General features: G+C 37.1%; 1 protein-coding gene across 1 annotated transcript in view; it reads right to left on the bottom strand.

Annotated features, from left to right (window-relative positions):
- LOC125237322 (IQ motif and SEC7 domain-containing protein 3) overlaps nucleotides 1-19,395 on the bottom strand; it is a 284,222-nt gene that overhangs the window by 57,025 nt on the left and 207,802 nt on the right. The window lies entirely within an intron of this gene.

The raw sequence follows: 19,395 nt of genomic DNA, 5'->3' as shown, positions 1-19,395 counted from the left end.
ATACGATGATAGTATGTTGCTTATAAAAGTCGCTTGTATAAGGGAGTCTTTCAAGGGTCCATTTCAAGCCCAGTATTATAGCTACTGTTAAGGGTCTTCCTGAAAGCTTAAAGACCGTATCGTAAGACCATAAAGCGCTTAACAGTACTAATATGATAATTCCACATACTCTGGGGGGTCAGCAGAGCGTGTCAAAATTACTGTAACGTGGGTACCGACCAGTTAGTCAGACAAGCTACTTGTTATAATTGTAACAAGAGAAAGGTTGCACAAGTGTTTTGGCTTCTTAGATTTACAACATGTTTACGCCAAGACGAACTCAATCAAGATTGTAAATAATAAAACATTTACATTGCTACAACATATTTTTTTATTAAAATGCCGCACTGGGCGCTGAAAGTGTTAGAGAACGATCGGTCTTCTTCAATAAATATTTTATTGGTCCGTAAATTCCATTCCACGTTGAATTTGAAAGAAGCGTGCCAAAAAATTCATTGCAGTATCCTAAATTTACGGTTTTCATAAAAACAATTCAAACATTTGTTTGCAAAACATTTTATGATAACAGTTAAACTGCGAACTCAAACAATTCTCGTTCGTTGTGATAAGCCAAAAGCTACTGCACTCTAAACTTCGGAACCCCAACACTAAGCTCAAAGCGTGAAGAAAGCGCTGTCGGCATTAAGTCCTACTTACCCGAATGTCGAGAAATTCTGCGACCCATTTAGTCCCGCCACAGACTACAGATGCCGCATTTTGAAGCGTTTACGTTTAAGCTAGTGGTACGTACGACATAGGTAAGTGTATTACTAGTAAAATATGTACGACGATTTGAGCGGCGCAATTGAGCATTCTATACTCAACCATAGCTCAACAGCCCAGGGTCAATCCTAAAACTATTTTTTTTATAAATATTCTACGAGTGCTGATTGTAATCGTTAACGCAACTGGATCAAGTGGTTGTGTTCCCATTACTACGAGAGAACAAAATGTGACTTTGAACTGGCTTTAATGTTCCGTCTAGTAGTTGAGGTGATCTGTGCGACCGAGGCTCGAAACCTCTTCGGAAAGTTGCGACATAATTTTAAAGTTGGGTAATGTAGGTGAAAACATGGAGATAAGGTTGATGAAAATGTAAACTAACATTATGAAACTACTAGATGCACACGTGACTTTCCGTTACAGAAGGGCTCATATGCATGCATCATATGCAATAAGGTCCTATCCATCTGAAATTTCCAAACAAATTCTGATAGAAAAGTCCTGATTGCAGATAAGGGATCTTCTCAAATGGAATGCCTCAAATTTAGACACCATATTTTACGAACAAAGTAAGCGAATGTGCAAGACCGTAGCCATGTATCAACATAGATATGGAGTTATAACAGAGTACTCAAAGTAATGAATAATCTCTACATGACCATCCCACTTATTTAGTAGAGTGATGTTGATGAAAATTTTAAGACACTTAATATGTACGGTCTGTATCTGTCATATAATTTAACAACTGATTATCCAGATATCGTTATGTGTACCTAGATGAGCAAAAAATATACTGGTACGTGGCAAAATAGGACTTCACTAAGATGACAAATAATAAGTATAGGATAGACGGGAATTATTTGAAATCGTTTAAAAATTGACACACAGAATATTTTAACTCCACGAACATCAGCCATTTGCTCCGTCCATTTCCATTACTGACCTTTAATAGAAAGATTCATTGAAGTATTCTCAACAAATGTAAAGTAAGGACCGATGGACCAAGCACAGAGCGGAAATTATTTCATCAATGTCTAACGAGATGGCACTGACTCGTCATCTGTCAATTGTGTGCTTTTTGTCGATCGACCTTTTGTCGGCAACTTGTTGAGAAGAGACGGTCATCGTTGGTAACAAGCGTGACAAAACTGAAGATATTTTCATTCAAAACTGTTTTCGATTATGTGACATAGGAGTTGTTGAAGAAGCGACAAATCCCGTTCGAGTTTTTAATAACGTCTTCCAAATTAATCTCAATGAAAGGGCATTTTTTATAGTATATTTTACATTCTGCTAACGGTTTGTTCCTATATAATTGTTACATTGCACATGCACAATGTTGTTGTATCCAAGCAAAAATATCTTTCGGTCATTCTTGAAAATCGGAATTTTGCCAACAGACTAAAATGAACACAATTTGCTAAAACAACCACCCAAGTAGTAGTACCGACCATCATACTGAGTCTGAAGCTAAACTTATTAACCTCTGTTTACTTGTCAATAAACTACTCTAGCAACAATCCTGACATTAATTCATTCCTTATTACCACCGTCCATATTCAACTGATTACAACGGTCCTAACCACATAAGGTCACATCCTCGTATGCAAATGCGTCGCTTATGCCGTTTTAAAGCTACAATGCGCCAGCGCAGCGTACCTTGACAGTGGGCGCTGGAGCGAGCCAAGCGTGACCGGCGCGTTATAATAGTCGATGACTGGATACCGTACGAGATTACTGGGGCAATTTCTACTTCTGGGAATGCTTGGACATTGGAGTGTAAAGATAGAAAGATATTATGTATCCTTATTTGGTGAGTTTTTATCATCATTGATCGAGCGAAAGCGTCTCCGCTTCAAATTGGCGAAATGCTTTCAGATGTGTAGCTATAAGAACCAGCTACTCTACAGGTTTTAAGTATTTGTCCATCGATCTCAAAAAACATTGTGAGCAACTATGAGATTGTATGAGTTTTGTCGAGATACTAGCATTCGAAACTAAATCAAACGATTATTTAATAAGCAAAACAGAATTATGGAATTATTAGAAAGGGAAATGAGAATCTGACCCTTCCAAAAAGAAAATTCGGAATACAAAACAATGAAACTATCTAACAACTAACAAAATTAAAAGCAACGATAAAACAAATATTTTGCACCAACACATAAGGTGTGAAATGAAACTGCAGTCGATAAAATAAATTGCTGTACCAACAAATTGAGTCCCGATTGAATTCTCTCGTTACTTTCAACGTTATGGCCAAAACAAAATTGGAAAAATGAACTAAAAGTTCACTCAATACGTTCTAATCAGCCTTAAGTCAAACAGAAACGCAAACGTGAAGCAAACAATGAAAATCGTGTGTATCCTGTTAGCGGATAGAAAATACGAGACGGTTGTCACGACTTGTGCCGTTTAGGTTAGAAAGCAGGTGAAAAAGACTGATTATTGTGATATCTTTAGAAATCTTCATGTTTCCAATAAGCACTAGAACTTGACAGAACGTGACAGAGGGTTAAAAAAGTTTTCGTTGCAATAGCGTAATGATATAAAATGATAAGTACGGTAACTATATTTTCAAACAAAGATGACACAGATGTTTCTGTACATAAAGCTTAAAACGAATAAACACACATTATGCTTGCAATGCATTACACAACTATGTCAGGGAGCGAAAACTTGGCACCCTTCGTTCTAAACTTCACTCCTCTTTTGTGAAATGCAATGCGGTATTTCGTTTTGTTCGTTAAAGATTCGATGATCCTTTAAGTTCCACTTGTACTTCAATAAAACCTCATGGTCCTTTTCCTTTCTAAATACTTTTACAAAGAACGTAGAAGAACCTAAATGACGCGAGGGGTATAAAAAAAGTAGGTATACCTACGAAAGTAGCGCGGTTTATAAATTATTTGTAAATTACAGTCATATTTGCGAGGGGAAGGCTGGTAAATAAACCTTTTTTCTGTCATCAAACAGCGTTCAATAATATCAAACGCTGTGGGGTGTTTCGAGTATTTAATATTTGTTTAACCTCAAGGGAATCGGACTTTCTTAAAATCGATTCATTTGGCTTTTTCAAATGAGATTGAAATCTGTTACACGATCTGACATATCCGTCTAATAAAGTTATGGACGATTCTTATTTTCTTTTTCTACTCCCGAACTGTTATTCGTCATTTACAGGGTCGTGCACAGATCTTTAAAACCCTACATAAAGGTCTATTCCCCAAAGCCAGCGTCCGCCGGCTTTCCGCGCATGCGCGCAGTATCGAAAAAACTGAAAACGCATTGTTTGGCTCTGTAACCATGGCAACGCCTTATAACGACACTGCGGGCGTGCGCGGAAAGGCTTTGCGCAGCCGAGCTGACAGTACAAACCTTTGAGTCAAAATACAGGAAACAGTGTGAATTTCACGAAATTTATTCAAGAAAACTATTAAAAACTAAGTGCATGGTCGTAGAAAAAGTATTGTATGCAACGGTGTTTAACTGAGTCAAAAAATACTCGTGGCGTCTCAATAACAATTTTCGGCTTCGGCAAATTGTTACTCACGCCACTCGTCTTTTTTGACCTCCTTTAAACGCCTGTTGCATAAAATACTATTCTTCCATCCTTCCTCCATATGTACTCGTAATATTTATAGATTATTAGTGAACGAAATAGTAATATTTTATTCAGTTTTCCTTATTGATATTTTTTGTGATAGTCGATAAATACAAATATTGCTCTCCGTTTGCCGCTACCTATTTTTTTCTATGAGCGATTACTACTTGCTGCTTAAGAATGCTTAAGTATTTTCCAGCAACTTCTACTTTTCACGATTTAGCGTTAAAATTACCAATGTCGTCTGTTTCTATCTTCATTGTTTTTTTCTGAAGTTGTAAAGTTTACTTACCTATTTCACGACTACTTACGTATTCTCCTCTGATAGAAACCCATTAATTTATCCGAGCGAACGATAAGAGAACGAGAATAAATAAACACTGCAACTGAGTAAATGCAATGAAACAATTCAAAGACAACTAGTTCTAAAACTTTCCTAGTGGTGTTCGCTAAGCGGATTCAGCATGTAAATACAGATCATTCCAATCGTTTGAAGAGGCGATAGATCAATCTACTCATACTCATTTATTTATAATATTGTTACATATTACACGTCAAAATTTATTTACGCCGTGTCTTGCGTGGCCGTCGCGTCTCATACTTCCATATCGATAAGGTTTGATTTCGTATGCGTCGCATCGCCGTCGCGCGACCATCGCGCGACCGTCGCCCACGCAAGCCACGGCGTTACATGATTATTACATGGTGTATTTAAATTAATAATTATATTAGTAGTAATTGGTAGTAATTATTGTTAAAAATGTCAAAATATGCCAAGTATCATGACTACGAGTATACAGATTTAAAACCACCACCTATAGAACTACATATAATGTCTGATTTATGATCATCTACTTTGTGTCCCACTACTGGCCGAATGCCTCCCCTTTCTTCCTTCACTTATCAAGGTATGTTGCGTGCTGTTTTACAACTAGGTATAATTTACTTATTGTAGGTAGGTAGGTACTAAAGCTGTCCAGGTAGGTACTAAAGCTGTCCACAGGTAAGCTGTGGAGTACGCCGTTCGACATCAGTAGGTATCATCAGTAATGTCATGGTGTCAGTAAATCACAAAAGGCGACGAATGATTGACAGTGACAGGCTAATAATTTCGGGCAAACTGGTAATCTGTTGGCACCATGTGGAAGCGAAATGAATATATCTTTAATGGGAAAAGTATTTGACAGTGATACTTTTGAAGCGTCGTTTTATACGCTACTATTAAACAATGATTGAATGTACAAGCAGTTCTCACTTACAATAGTTACCTGATCATTTATCTCATATGCACTGTGAAATACAACCTGGATCTTAATTCTCTTTGGCACGAAAACAGACGTATTTCAGGAGAACCAATGTTAGACAAACCATATACCCGTAACAACTGTAAGTTATCCAGGACCGCAAATATACTGGTTTTCTAGGGTCTTCGATTGGAATGACGTCTGTATTAGAGCAGTTCGCAAACAGAATTGCATCGTCACATTCGAGTAACACCCACGACGCACGTTTAGAGGGTTGTCGGGTAATTCCGAATTGTATTTGCGAGTTTAAATTACTATTCCCACGCTAAATAGCCTGGAACCATAGTTGCCTAACAGAACATGGATGTTCCAGTATGTCTTCGCAATTCTCCAATAACGTCAAGTGGTGTTTTCCTTACAGCTTTATTTTTGAGTGCTACGGGTAATGTTCTCAATATTCAGTTATTAAAGCGTCTTGGGATGTGGGTTGGTAAAAGCCAGCGTAGCTTTATTTGACGATCATCATTATCTCAAGCGCATTGAAATATGCCTCACACTTGAAATGAAATATAACCATATCTTTACATTCTTTGCTTTAATGGGCTTACTCATGGCCACCGACTAGTCGAGGCGAAGACGTGAGTAAGATCGTCCAGAAGGCACTTGTTCACCCTTGATTTGAAAGTTGCTGTATTATATGAGCTGGGAAATATAGACGCAATTTATCTCAACCAACAACCATATTAAGTCCGTAGCCAGTAGTTACCATACGAGCTTAGCATATTTGATACTACGTAATGCTTCAGACTGGTCAATTCAAAAACGCGAGCCACTTACTAACCTCAACCAGTATAAGAACGTTCTTATTATACATTTTAGCAAATTATTTTTCAATAGCATAATAATTATGTGCACTGAGAGAAAACAAAACCAGTTTTCATGACGTTCAACAAGTTTTTTGGTTAAATAAAATAGCACCTACGTGCTCTTTGGTTCAAACAACAAGTTAGATTTTGTTAAGTTTAACTAGTACATTCTACAAGCATTTGAATCAACAATATACATATTTGAATCAACAAGTCGATTTTATAAAAGCAACATGACACATATTGTTTTAAACATATGTTTGGCTGATTGAATCAAATATCTTTTAACAAGTTTGACCTTGTTGTTCGTACAAATTCGACTTGTATCATCAATATTGTGATTTATTCCGTTGACTAAAATACTTTTGTTTCAAACGGATAAACCCGCAACAAGTCGAACTTGAATGCATCGAGGTCTTCCCGCCATCTATTTTCAGTGCTCTGCCCCGAAATAAGAGTGCCAGGTCAATAAGAATTTTGAATAATCCACGCTTAAATATTTTCATCAGACTTAGAGGTATATTGACTGGAATATAAACCGTGCATACTTTTAAATTTTTGATCGCGCGTTGTCTACACGACTTTGATATCCATCCAGCCCCTTCTTCAGTTTTCCGTGATAATGATGTGTAACTGCGTCGAAACGTCGGGAGCTCATCAAAAATGAAAAATCACGGTCTATATCCCGGTCAATATAAATCTTATAGGTCAAGTTAAAATGGCGTCGATTCCTACATGTGTTTACGGAAAGAGAATACAACCGGGCTGAAAACTATTGCGGTTCGTTAGTAAAGTTGTACATAACAAGCAAAACTGCATAGTTATCTGAACTGTAATTAACGTGTTACACTTCCGACCTCTATTTAACTACGTAATATTTAATTTAAATTTTGAACACGTACAACATTTTGAAATGGGGTCAGTATGATGAATAGGTAACCCTAATTAAATAGTTTACTAGTAAACATAAAGGATTTATATTAGGGAAGTAAATTAGGAAAGTTGCACCAATGGAAAGCGTTTTCATACTATGGTGTCTATGGAGGTGTACATAGTAACATGTACAAAAACTTCAATTTCAAAACCGTCAATTTTTTGCGAGATCGACAAAACTTTATTTTACCCACATTTTAAGTACTTACCTAAAGACATTGTTACTATCTTAAGCGGGGAATCCAACTGAATAACATTATTTGAAATTATGAATGAAATAAGAGTTAAATCTTTAAAAATAAATTAAAAAAAACCTTTGAACCAAAGATAATATAGAAACTTTCCAAAGTAATATCCATCTTCCGTTTTCAATCACACTTCGGTGCAAAAGGAAACTCTTCGCTCATAAATGGGAACTGAAAACTGTCATTTGCTTTCGACCTTCAACGTTCTTACGTCATCAATATCTTTGCGGTAGCAGTCTGATGAGTTTGTGGTAACGGTGAGAGATGTCGATAATGTCTTTAGTAAAAAGTCAAATACCATATCTATGATTATAGGTATTATAATTCCAAGAGTGGCAATGAAACTTGAGTAGTTCCAAGTGCTCTGCCTACCCCTTTATGGGATAAAGGCTTGATTGTATGTATTCAAAAAGTGCCCAAATATTACCAGAGTTTATATAGGTGCTGGAATACGTTGCTGGATAGCATAATGTTAATATGTTCTGTTTTCTGTTATTGTTAGGATCACAGTCCGTTGTTATTTTTCTTTATCTGCCATCTAACTTTTCGCCCACTGTTATTGACATGTATTTTGTTTTTCTTCTGTCTGTTACCTTCTGTGAGTCTTTCTCACTTGATGGTCTCATCGAAAGATCAGCGCTGGAAGTCACCAGCAACATGCTGAGATGAGGATCTTGTGTCACTTTATTCCTTTCTGTATTTGTTATAATGTGTCTTTTGCCGCCTGTATTCAAAAGAATAAATATATTTTGTTCTCAATTGTAACGTCACAGAAAACCTATTTATTTATCTTTTGGTTAATTTTTGGGGCGATACTCACTTTCTCCACACCATAATCATTTTCCGTAACGATTACTCGTATTATCCAATAATGTACATATTCTAAATGTCAAAAACTCGTGTTATGTGCTCAATAACAATAGTGAATAACTGATAGGCGAACTGGTAATCTGTGAGTATTTAGTTCCACCATATAATGTATCTCAAATAAGCTTATGATTATTTATTTATTTATTTATTTAAACTTTATTGCACAATTGGAAAAAAAAAGTACAAATGGCGGACTTAATGCCTTGAGGCATTCTCTACCAGTCAACCATAGGGCCAAACAGAAATTCGCGAATGTGGGTGCAGTGAGAAAAATAAATTTAGAAAGCATGACAACTATTGACAAGTATAGCAATATTATTTACATACAATCAATATAATACATAAATAATACATTCATATCATGCTGCGATATGATAATGGTAATCCACATTTGATGTTATAGTAGGTACAAAGATAATATCATGAAAATAATAATAGACTAGAGACTATCAAAACAACACGTGCCATCGGACACTATTTTAGCTATTCGCGCATTACATAAACTTATTTTTTTTAAAAACATATTTCAGTCGCGGATACAAAATATCACTGTTGGCTTGATGACATTTTGATGACAACCTGTGTTAACAGGTTTGCTCTTGCTTGCCAAATTAGAATTTACCATAAGATTATCTGCATCTGTAACTATGTTACTAAACCAAAAGCTATCAAAAGGAAGTCGAGCAAACTGATATATATACTCGTGTCAATAACCCAATTCAGTATATAAATTGGTCTATAGAAAATAAAAAAAGAATTGAAAGGATCAATCGTATCGCGCGAACTACCGGTCACATCGCTTGGCACCGAGTGGCACAACCAAAATTAATAGCATGACCCCGTGTGGTGACGGATTTCACAGAGGAAAGGGGTGGGTCCTCTCGTCATATAAATAAGTCGACTGTGGGATTTGGGTTGAATTGTGGTGACAGGTTGCTAGTCTATAGCCTCGGCTAGCAGCTGCGATATCACAATTTCGGTTTCTTTTCAACCAGTCCACCACACACAGGCGACGCATGTCCTGAGTCGCGGGACGGACGTCAGCGCCACGCCACCCGGATGTAATTTAAAAAACGTCTCAGTACATTTTGTATAGGAAGGACGTAAGACGCGCCCCCAGGTGCGCCAGGCGCCGTCCCTTGCGCGTCCTTCTAGCCGAGTGGCACAAACGCTCACGAAACGAAACGCACGTAGAATCTATCTCTATCGCTCTTGCGCATGGACGCGACAGAGCTAGACTACCTTTCTCGGCGTTTAGTTTTCGTTTCGCGTCGCAGAAATGCCATTCGGCTGTGGCACCTGAGAAGACGTTTTTTAAATTACATTCGGGCGGCGTGGCGCTGACGTCCGTTCCGCGTCTCAGGATATGCGTCGCCTGGTTGTGGATGGTCCCTAAGATCGGCACTGAAACTTGAGCATTAATCCCCTTTTAGGAATATAGACACGAATGTATGTTTATGTATATTATGTACCCATATTTTATTCATCAAACTTAGTTTGAACAGCATACGTAGTGGGACCTACGACACACGAAGTTCGGTAAAACTTCATACATGTTGAATTGTTGACCAAACGCTCTGCACTCGGCACTTGGTAGTTAATTAAAAACTTCAACTACACGAGTAAGGTATTCCATTTTGAATGTTTCCTAGCAAATAGTAATTAATATTTAAGAAGGTTCTGTTTGGCAACTCGTGCAAACTTTCAGCTCTGGAAAGTGGGTGCAAGCTTGTATTTGGTTGTAAGACTTTATTGCATGCACTGTTTCAGCTGTTTGACAATTTCATTCTATTCTTATTAACTTTTATCTTTATATTGAGTTGAAATACTTCTACGTACTTCTTTCCTAAATTGTCTAGAAAACGTAGGTAACTAAACCGATAGTTACTCGTACTAGGTATCATAATTCAAATAGAACTATCAATTACTTCTTGATATTCTTCTTGATATTTTTCTTTATTCTTGATAGTAGGTGTCGATACCTATGTATTTAATAATTACAATCTCACACTGGCTTTATAATCTTGTGCACCAAACTAACTATCTCTGTTTTGCCCAAATGGTTGACTGGTAGAGAATGCCTTAAGGCGTTAAGTCCGCCATTTGCACTTTTTATTGATAATTTGTCACATGGCATACATTGATAAAGTTCAAAAATTAAAATGAAGAAACCCCCGACCGCGACATATTAGATAGATTTTCATGAAAAATAAATATTAATAGGTCCGTTTCAAAGCCTGTTTTCTTAAAATCCCCCAAACGTTAAATGATCGTCTACCTTTCATACTCAGAAAAACCTCAGCCTCAACAAAGTCATATATCTACATTTAAGAGGATACGGTTGCGAAAACAGTGTTATTAACTAGATTTATCGAAAAAAAATTGTCCATTAAGAACAACTCAGTCAAAAGATATTTCAAAAAAATCTTTAAAATCGAGGTTCCGCTTTCGACTCCTTCCTCCTTCAAAACTTAATCAATCGGAACGAAATTTGAGAATCTGAATAATAATGAAATAATTTATGTCGGACCGTTTAACTTTTTTGGTTAATTGTTACCAATCTTGAGTATCGCACCTTTTTTTGCGCCACAATGAAAAAGGCCGTTTTTGTCTTTAAAAAGCAGAATATAATCGACAGCGTTTGTATGGAGAATCGACCCCTACCGTATCGTCCTAAAGAGGCATCAAATTTCCAACCTTTCGAAGATTTTTGCTTCATTTCTCGACCTATTAGAAGTCTCGAGTCTTTTTTTATAAATGGTAAAATTTTGATAAAAGAATAAACAACAATATGATTAGTAGTTTTTATTGCACCACACTATTATAAAAAATGCGTAAGAGCAATAAAAATCTTCTTTGAAATAAACATAAATCAAATTTTAACAAGAAAACTACACTTATAGTCTTGAAAATAATACCTAATCCTTTAACTTCCCCGCCTGTGCACGGGTTAAGTAAATTAAAAGTCATGTATTAAATCATAATGTCATTGAAATTAAACGTTTAAAATAACTTCTTCTTCTTCCTCGTTTCCTCATTGCCGAGGATCGCGACCACAAGTAGCGTGTCTCCATTGAACGCGGTCATACATGTGGACTTATACGCTGTGCAGTCAGACCATTTAGAATGTTTACCATTAACATATTATGCATTGGTGCTCTCATGTGTCCGAAAAATTAAATTTTGGAACGTGTGGTGATATTCAGTTCTTGGAAAATAGAGATGTTTGTTAGTTCTTCTAGCTTTTCAAGTTATAGTAATCTTAGCCACATCAAAACTTTTCAGGGTCCAAGTTTCGGCACCATACATAAATATCGAGATTATCGAGAAGACCGAAATAAGATAAAGATAAAGATTATTATTATTATATATTATTATTATTATTTATTATTATAAAAACATAAAATCGAAATAATCCACTTTATTTTGAATTCCTCTGTTCTTCCAAATCTTGTCGAAGTTAGCCATAGCACTCTTCGCAGGTTATCAATGACCCAAGATATATAAACGCGCTGACTTTTTCGTCGAATTGCTTTTAAATCAGAGGCTGTCAAAAACAAAGTCGCTGCCAGCGTTGGAATGAGAGGTTAGATCGCTTTAATAAAGTCACCGTCACCGCCTCGCGATGAGAGGCAGAAGGTAAAATGCATTTCACTTCAGGTCACTTTACATTCGGGTGACGTCTCGAATACCTCATTTTTTTCTCGTTCGAATGAAGCCGAAATTCTCGAGAAGTCTCGAGTTCGAGACTCTCGAGCAGAAACCCTAGTGCTGACGTCATTAGAGAAACGGGGCTTGAAAAATTCAGCTTCCGAGAATATATCAAAGTGCGCCCCTATTCAGGTAAGGTAAACACTTCACACTCAATTATCGTGACGAGGCCGAGAAAAAGGATAATAAAGGAAATTCACGAAATCTAGATTGTTTATTGTCTATTAATATTCTATGGTATCTCGCAGAAAAATGTGGCAGAACTTGGCTTCTTCAATTTTTAGAAAAATCTATGTTACCAGTCGGCGTTGAAATAATTCTTGAAATAAACACATAAACACATACGTTTGGTAATAGATACTAATCTAATGTGCATACATTTTGTCAATGGTGTTGTAGTATACACATTAAGGGATGGTGATGGTATAAACCCAAAACCAACTTTGTACGGGTTGTGGTCGGCACAATAGTAATTGAGATCACACAAAAGTAAACAACTTAAAAACTCTTTCAAAAACGACCCAAACAATTCTTCATAGACAACATTGCACGGACCGAATAAAAATGCCCGCTGCACGGCAACGTCTTACGTCCTTCCTATACAAAATGTACTGAGGAGACGTTTTTTGAATTACATTCAGGCGGCGTGGCGGAGACGTCCGTTGCGCGCCGCAAGACATGCGTCTTATGAGTGTGGATGGTCCCTAATGATGTCAGCACGCACGCAAAAACAAACAAAACGTATAGGTGCGACCACACCGCTGCTTAAAAAACGGCGACGGTACGGAATCGCAGTGACGCATCGTATCCGTACCGTTTTTACCGCATGCTCCCCACACCGCTACTCAAAATACGCAGACGGTACGATGCGTCACTGCGATTCCGTACCGTCGCCGTTTTTTAAGCAGCGGTGTGGTCGCACATTAAATCTATGCCGGCAATACTAACATCATGTCACAGGATAAAAAAATTGCCTGCATTTATTTATAATCTGCGCAATTAGGACCCCAATTACTCCAAACTCTGGCAGCATGCCAGCATTAAACAAATTTTCCATATTTCTGTATTGACCTGACCTATATCTTTATCATGTCACAGGATAGAAAATTTAACCTGCATTCACTTATAATCTGCGCAAATGAAGAGGCCAATTACTCCAAACCCTGGCAGCGTGCCAGCATTGGCCAACGATCAGCTAGGAGTCTCTTCAACTCCATTTTTCTGTATTGACCTGACCTACATCAGGAATAAGATGCAGCTGGAGTGGCCGGAAGTGTAAATATAATCGAGGGACTTTGGAAACTGGATATTGAGGAAATAGTATAAAAGTTGTACCTATTACTTGAGATGTTTCAAATAGGCCACTCCAGTAACTATTGGCCGAGCTTCTTTAATAATTTTAAGATGTGTTCCGTCGTAACATGCTAAGTTAAAATTGGCATACTTATATAGTATACTACGAGTAACACACGCCAAATAATACCCTGAAAACTTATACAGGAACATGCTTTGATGAAGAATAAAAACCAAAGGTTAATACAACATAATAAAGCAATTTACAAGTGCACTTACTTATTAACGAAACAAATTATCACGCGATACGTCATTCGGAAGATCATTATCTATGCTAAGAAATGACAATTCAATATCAGATAAATCGTCACTACTTTTAAAAAATCTCGTATCTCACGCTGCTCCTCAAAGTTAAAACGCAGTAAGTCTATATGCAATCCATACATACTTACTACAATTTTCTTTTCATTGACAGACGAAGATACAAGTTTTTTTAAAAGTAGTGACGATATGTTCTTTCGTTCATCATATGATATTGAAGTCGCCTTTAATTTGATATCCCAATAGGTTGGGATACGAAAAGAGATATGAACTATCTCCTTTCCAAAACAAGTAAATTCTTTCAAACAAACAACCCTCGGGCATATTTTTGACAAGTTTAGATTATTCGTCAAATCGATGATTCGTGATCCCAACGGTCAAATCCCCCACCATAAACTCAACTACTATTGTCCACAAGAGATCTTTTTCATCAGTACTAATATAAAATTATATCTAACACAAGTAAAAAACCGCCTCCAAGAAACCCAGGGGCGTACTTACGACAAGTATAGTTTATTTGTCAAATGGAGCGTCCCCCCGCGCCCCCCGCGCCCCCCACAACCCCCATTCAGCCGCACAGACTTGATTAATACGCCTGAATGCGCTCGGTGCAGGACCGACCCAGTTTTAGTAGATAGACGGTTATTAAAGTGGGATCAGGGTTATGAAAAAATGTTTTTTTGTGATTATGAACTTATGAAAGCTGTTGTATTGTATGGATCTGAATGCTGGGCGACAAAGGTGGAGGATGAAAGGAGAGTGCACGTAGCGGAAATGAGAATTTTGAGATGGATGTGTGGAGTGACCAGAATGGATCGGATCAGGAATGAGTATATTAGGGAAGTTTGAAAGTTGCGCCTATAACGGAAAAGGTGAGGAGTGGCAGATTGGCGTGGTTCGGTCATGTAATGAGGAGGGATGAATGTCATATAGGCAAAAGAATGTTGGAGATGAAGGTTGATGGATGAGAGGGGAGGGGTAAACCCAAACAACGCTGGATGGATTGTGTGAAAGAGGATATGAGGAAGAAAGATGTGAGTGTTGAGATGACGAAAGATAGAGGAGAATGGAAGAGGAAGACGTGTTGTACCGACCCCACATAACGTGGGATAAGGGTAGGAGGAAGAAGATGAACTTATGAAAGTTGTTGTTTCGGTGCCGGAGTAAATAACTAGGTAACTAAACATAAACACGTTATTGTAAATATTGGACCACCAAAACAAAACAGACAACATTAGATATAAAAGAAACAAGAAGAAGGTAGTACAAAAGGCGAACTTATCCATTAAAGGGATCTCTCCCATTTCACCTATATTAAACCTAAAAAGTGAATTATAGAAAACGTAGTTAATAGTTTGTGGTGATAGAAGTAGAAGCACTCACGCACGGACGGATGCACGGTGTCTAGCCGCCGCTAGCAATAATGAATGCACAATGATGATGGGTCTCCTTATGACTCGAAACATATCGCCGAACGCGATGTATTAGCGTGAGTACATTTAAATGTTTGAATATGTCTTACGAAAGTTTAACGTCGTCAAAAATTTTGCGTAATATAAAAAAAGTATAAAAAATGGTATCCTGAAAAAGTACCAACCCTATCCCCAGGGGACCGGGATTGCCAGTTTAAAAAAAAACTAGGCTGCTCTCATTATTTGCGCTTTTTACTGCGTAATAACGATGTCAGCGTACATGGAATAAAACTCCTTGTTGCTATGCTGATAAAGTTCCAAATGAATAGTAAGAGATCTTTAAAACTTCCCTATTCATCCTTCTGCACATTGTTTACTTTATTTAAATGTACTAAGAATCATAACATTTGACGTTTATTTTAACAATTGTTTTTATTAACCTACATTAACAAAACATATGATCAAGATAATTTTCATAAAGACCCACGCTTCAATAAAATTAATACAGTACTCATGTAATATTACATGTTTTCAATATCATAAGGTAGTAAATTTATTGCAATTTGCATATCATTGGTTTCTATCAAGTCAGGGTCAGGGTTATTAGCAAATTATTATACCTATGCCTATTACGTACGTATAAGTAGATAATAAATAATAACAGCTAAAAAATGACCCATGCCCATTGATAAAAAAAAATATTAGTCACTTTTCAGAACATTAAATAAATATAAATAAATATTGGGGACACCTTACACTGGCTTACGCCGTGGCTTGCGTGGGCGACGGTCGCGCGATGGTCACGCGACGGCGATGCGACGCATACGAAATCAAACCTTATCGATATGGAAGTATGAGACGCGACGGCGACGGTCGCGCGACCGTCGCCCACGCAAGACACGGCGTTACACAGACTTCATTCAAACTTAAAAAACAAATCAAAAAAATATTTAATAAAATAATTTCCCTACATCGATAGATGGCAGCAACATCTCTCTCGCTATATCGTAATCCTGCAAAAGGATTCATATAGGAGGTGCAAGCACAAATTGCTCGCCCTTAGAGTTGGTCAAAGGCGCCTAGCCTTCAGAGATAACATACACTAGAGAAATTTCGACGGGTACCTCGGCGGTCGGGGTGGTGTAGCGGTCGAACACGTCAGCCGCGTTAGCTGGAGACCCGGGTTCGTTTCCCGGCTTCGCCACCAGTGGGCTTGATCGCTTTTTCTTTAGTGTATGGTATCTATTTCAGTTTATAATTTATATATAGTAGTGTTACTACTTAAAAAACAAATCAAAAAAATATTTAATAAAATAATTTGATTTGTTCCCTACATCGAAGTTAGATTTTGTTAAGTGTAACTAGTACATTCTACAAGTTACTCGTCATTTGAATCAACAATATATTTGAATCAACAAGTCGATTTTATAAAAGCAACATGACACATATTGTTTTAAACATATGTTTGTCTGATTCAAACAACAATCAATTGATCTTTTAACAAGTTTGACCTAGTTGTTGGAACAAATTAGACTTGTTTGATCAATATTGCGATTTATTCCGTTAACTAACATATTTTTGTTTCAAACGGATAAACCCGCAACAAGTCGAACTTGTTAAATTCACAATGCAAATTTCTCTGTGTGACTTTTGACACAGGTACATTTTGTTCAACATCCTAAAAACGATTTGTTGTTACAAAACCTCACACAAGCCCCAATTTTTGTAAGTATCTAACAACATATTTGGTCACATTCCTAACATGGGATGATATAATTATATTAAATCTGATTTATCATTGAGTGCCGTTCCTTTGAAATGGCAGCCAAAACTCATCACAATAAATGCACCACAAGACCTTGGCCAATGTCCAGCCGGCTACAACCTTCGAACGTAGACGAACCAGCTTTTAAAGCCTTTCCTATTTTATATATGTTTCACGTATAAAGTTTCCTAACGATCTAATTTAGAAATAGGTACAAAAGAGGACAAGAAAGCGTAGGGATAGACTCGTTGGGATGTGTAAGTATTTAAGTAACGTCGGAATCTACTCTCATTAGGTACTGGTTAAGTTCTACATCCTACCTACATACACTGGGCCTAAGATAGTGCCTGCAAAAGGTGAAGAGTGTCCTTTTCCTCAATACAAAACATAAAAAAATATGATGGGCCACTCATACTATAATAGATCCATTCGCGGAATTGTAAGTTGAATACTATGCTGTTATTCTTATCAGAGTACTTTTACTAGTAGGTTTACAATATGGCATTGCTTGTTTTGCAAATTACTTAAGATTTTCTTAACCGTATTCGGCTATATATGCACAAACTTTGATCGGATACGCTTTGAACTACATACAAATTCCTAAACAAAGTAGGAATTCATGTAACAAAGGAAGGAGATACATACAATCTTGTAAAAAGGGTTTCAATTCCAAATCTAGAGCATGTAAGTCGCAGCTCAGATTTCCAGCCTGATCTGTCGATTTGGAAACCAGTGAGATATTTGTTGGCAAATTGAAATCTAGATAGATTTACTGGGGCATGACAGGCAGGATATCTTACGGAGGATTTATGTTTGAGCCAGGCAAAGGCATAAGATGTGGTAGTGTGATAAGGCTTGGAGTACAGATATTGACGTTTTAGGAATACTAGGATACGTTTACTTGAGGACCTTGAAGTGAAATCAACATATTTAATGCACATACATCGATTTGAATAAGCAGTCCCGAATCTAAACCAGATTTCCAAAAATATGTCGGACAGGTTTCCAAAAATTGGATACTACTTTTTTTCAATTCCGGTACAAAAATTCGCGAGAATAAACGTAAAGATAATCTACGAAAATAAAAATGAATTTTCATGCTAAAATAAAGGAATCATCAAATGGCAAAGATGAAAAACCAACGCTATAAATACTTAGAGCTTTTCTCAAAGTAGATTAACTCTTAGCGGGACTAATCAGAACTAACTAAAGTCAATTTCTTAACTTACGAAGCGCACGAAGTTGTACTTAGTACTTTCCTTTGGCTCTTTTCTGTCTTTTCCTTATAAGTAAGTTTAATATCTTCCGCAACTATAAAGTTTAGGGTGGATACACACGACCACTACTTGAAGCGATTCAGTCGCGCGTTTTTAATAAAATTCGTATGATGCTAAGATGGTGCAGTTTATGTTAGTGCAACACTGGATAAGGTTAGTTACTAGGTAAGATATGGTTAACATGTGCCAAGAATAACATTAAAGTATTGATATGTTCCAATCACACACAAAACAGTCTTTATATAATACATATTTTTACTGAGGAGACGTTTTTTAAATTACATCCGGGCGGCGTGGCGCTGACGTCCGTTCCGCGTCTCAGGACGTGCGTCGCCTGTGTGTGGATGGTCCCTAGGACCACCGTAAAAATTGTGCGACTGAATCTGTATCGATGCTAAATCGCGAAAAAATCGAGACTATAGCAATACTGTTTCTGTATAGCGCCAGTTTGGTGTAAAACTCGTGGGTGTACCGGCAATCGGAACTTTCAGACTTCGCGCAACTGAAATGCTGTTCGTAAGTGGCTGTGTGGCACCTCCCTTATTTCGCGCTAGGTGGCAATCAGTGGAATCGTCCTACCGTAACATAACTCATTTGTTGCAAGATTTCCTTAAGGAAAGAGTTGTCTGAGATTTTAAATTGTCTTTGTAAAACTTAACATAGACAGTCGACGCAGCAATAGAAGATGGAATAATGCATTTTAAGGCTTGAAATTGTGGGAATAATGACGGTGATTAGAACGAAGAGGAAGACACCTCTAATGTGAGATTGTCTTTTAAATATTATTAATCAGAGCAAATTATTCAAACGATATCAGACTAATATTATTTGTTCAAGAACTTCCAACCTATATCTTTGACAGCTACACAAATAATATTATTTCAAACTAATAACAGTACCGCAATTAGACTTCTCAGTTACAGTATAAATTGCATCTAACTCTGAAATGTAAACTTATTTCCCAGGCAATCAAACTTGGCTAAAGTTAAACGTCAATGTTTTACTTCTAGAATTGTTTCTACAACATTCTAAACTGTTGCAACTACAGCTTGAACTTTTCCGCGCAGAATTAGACATTCTCGGAGAAATGCT

The sequence above is a fragment of the Leguminivora glycinivorella genome, chromosome 21 (assembly GCF_023078275.1).
Source record: "Leguminivora glycinivorella isolate SPB_JAAS2020 chromosome 21, LegGlyc_1.1, whole genome shotgun sequence".
Taxonomy (NCBI): domain Eukaryota; kingdom Metazoa; phylum Arthropoda; class Insecta; order Lepidoptera; family Tortricidae; genus Leguminivora; species Leguminivora glycinivorella.
This window is presented reverse-complemented; position numbering and strand designations above follow the sequence as displayed.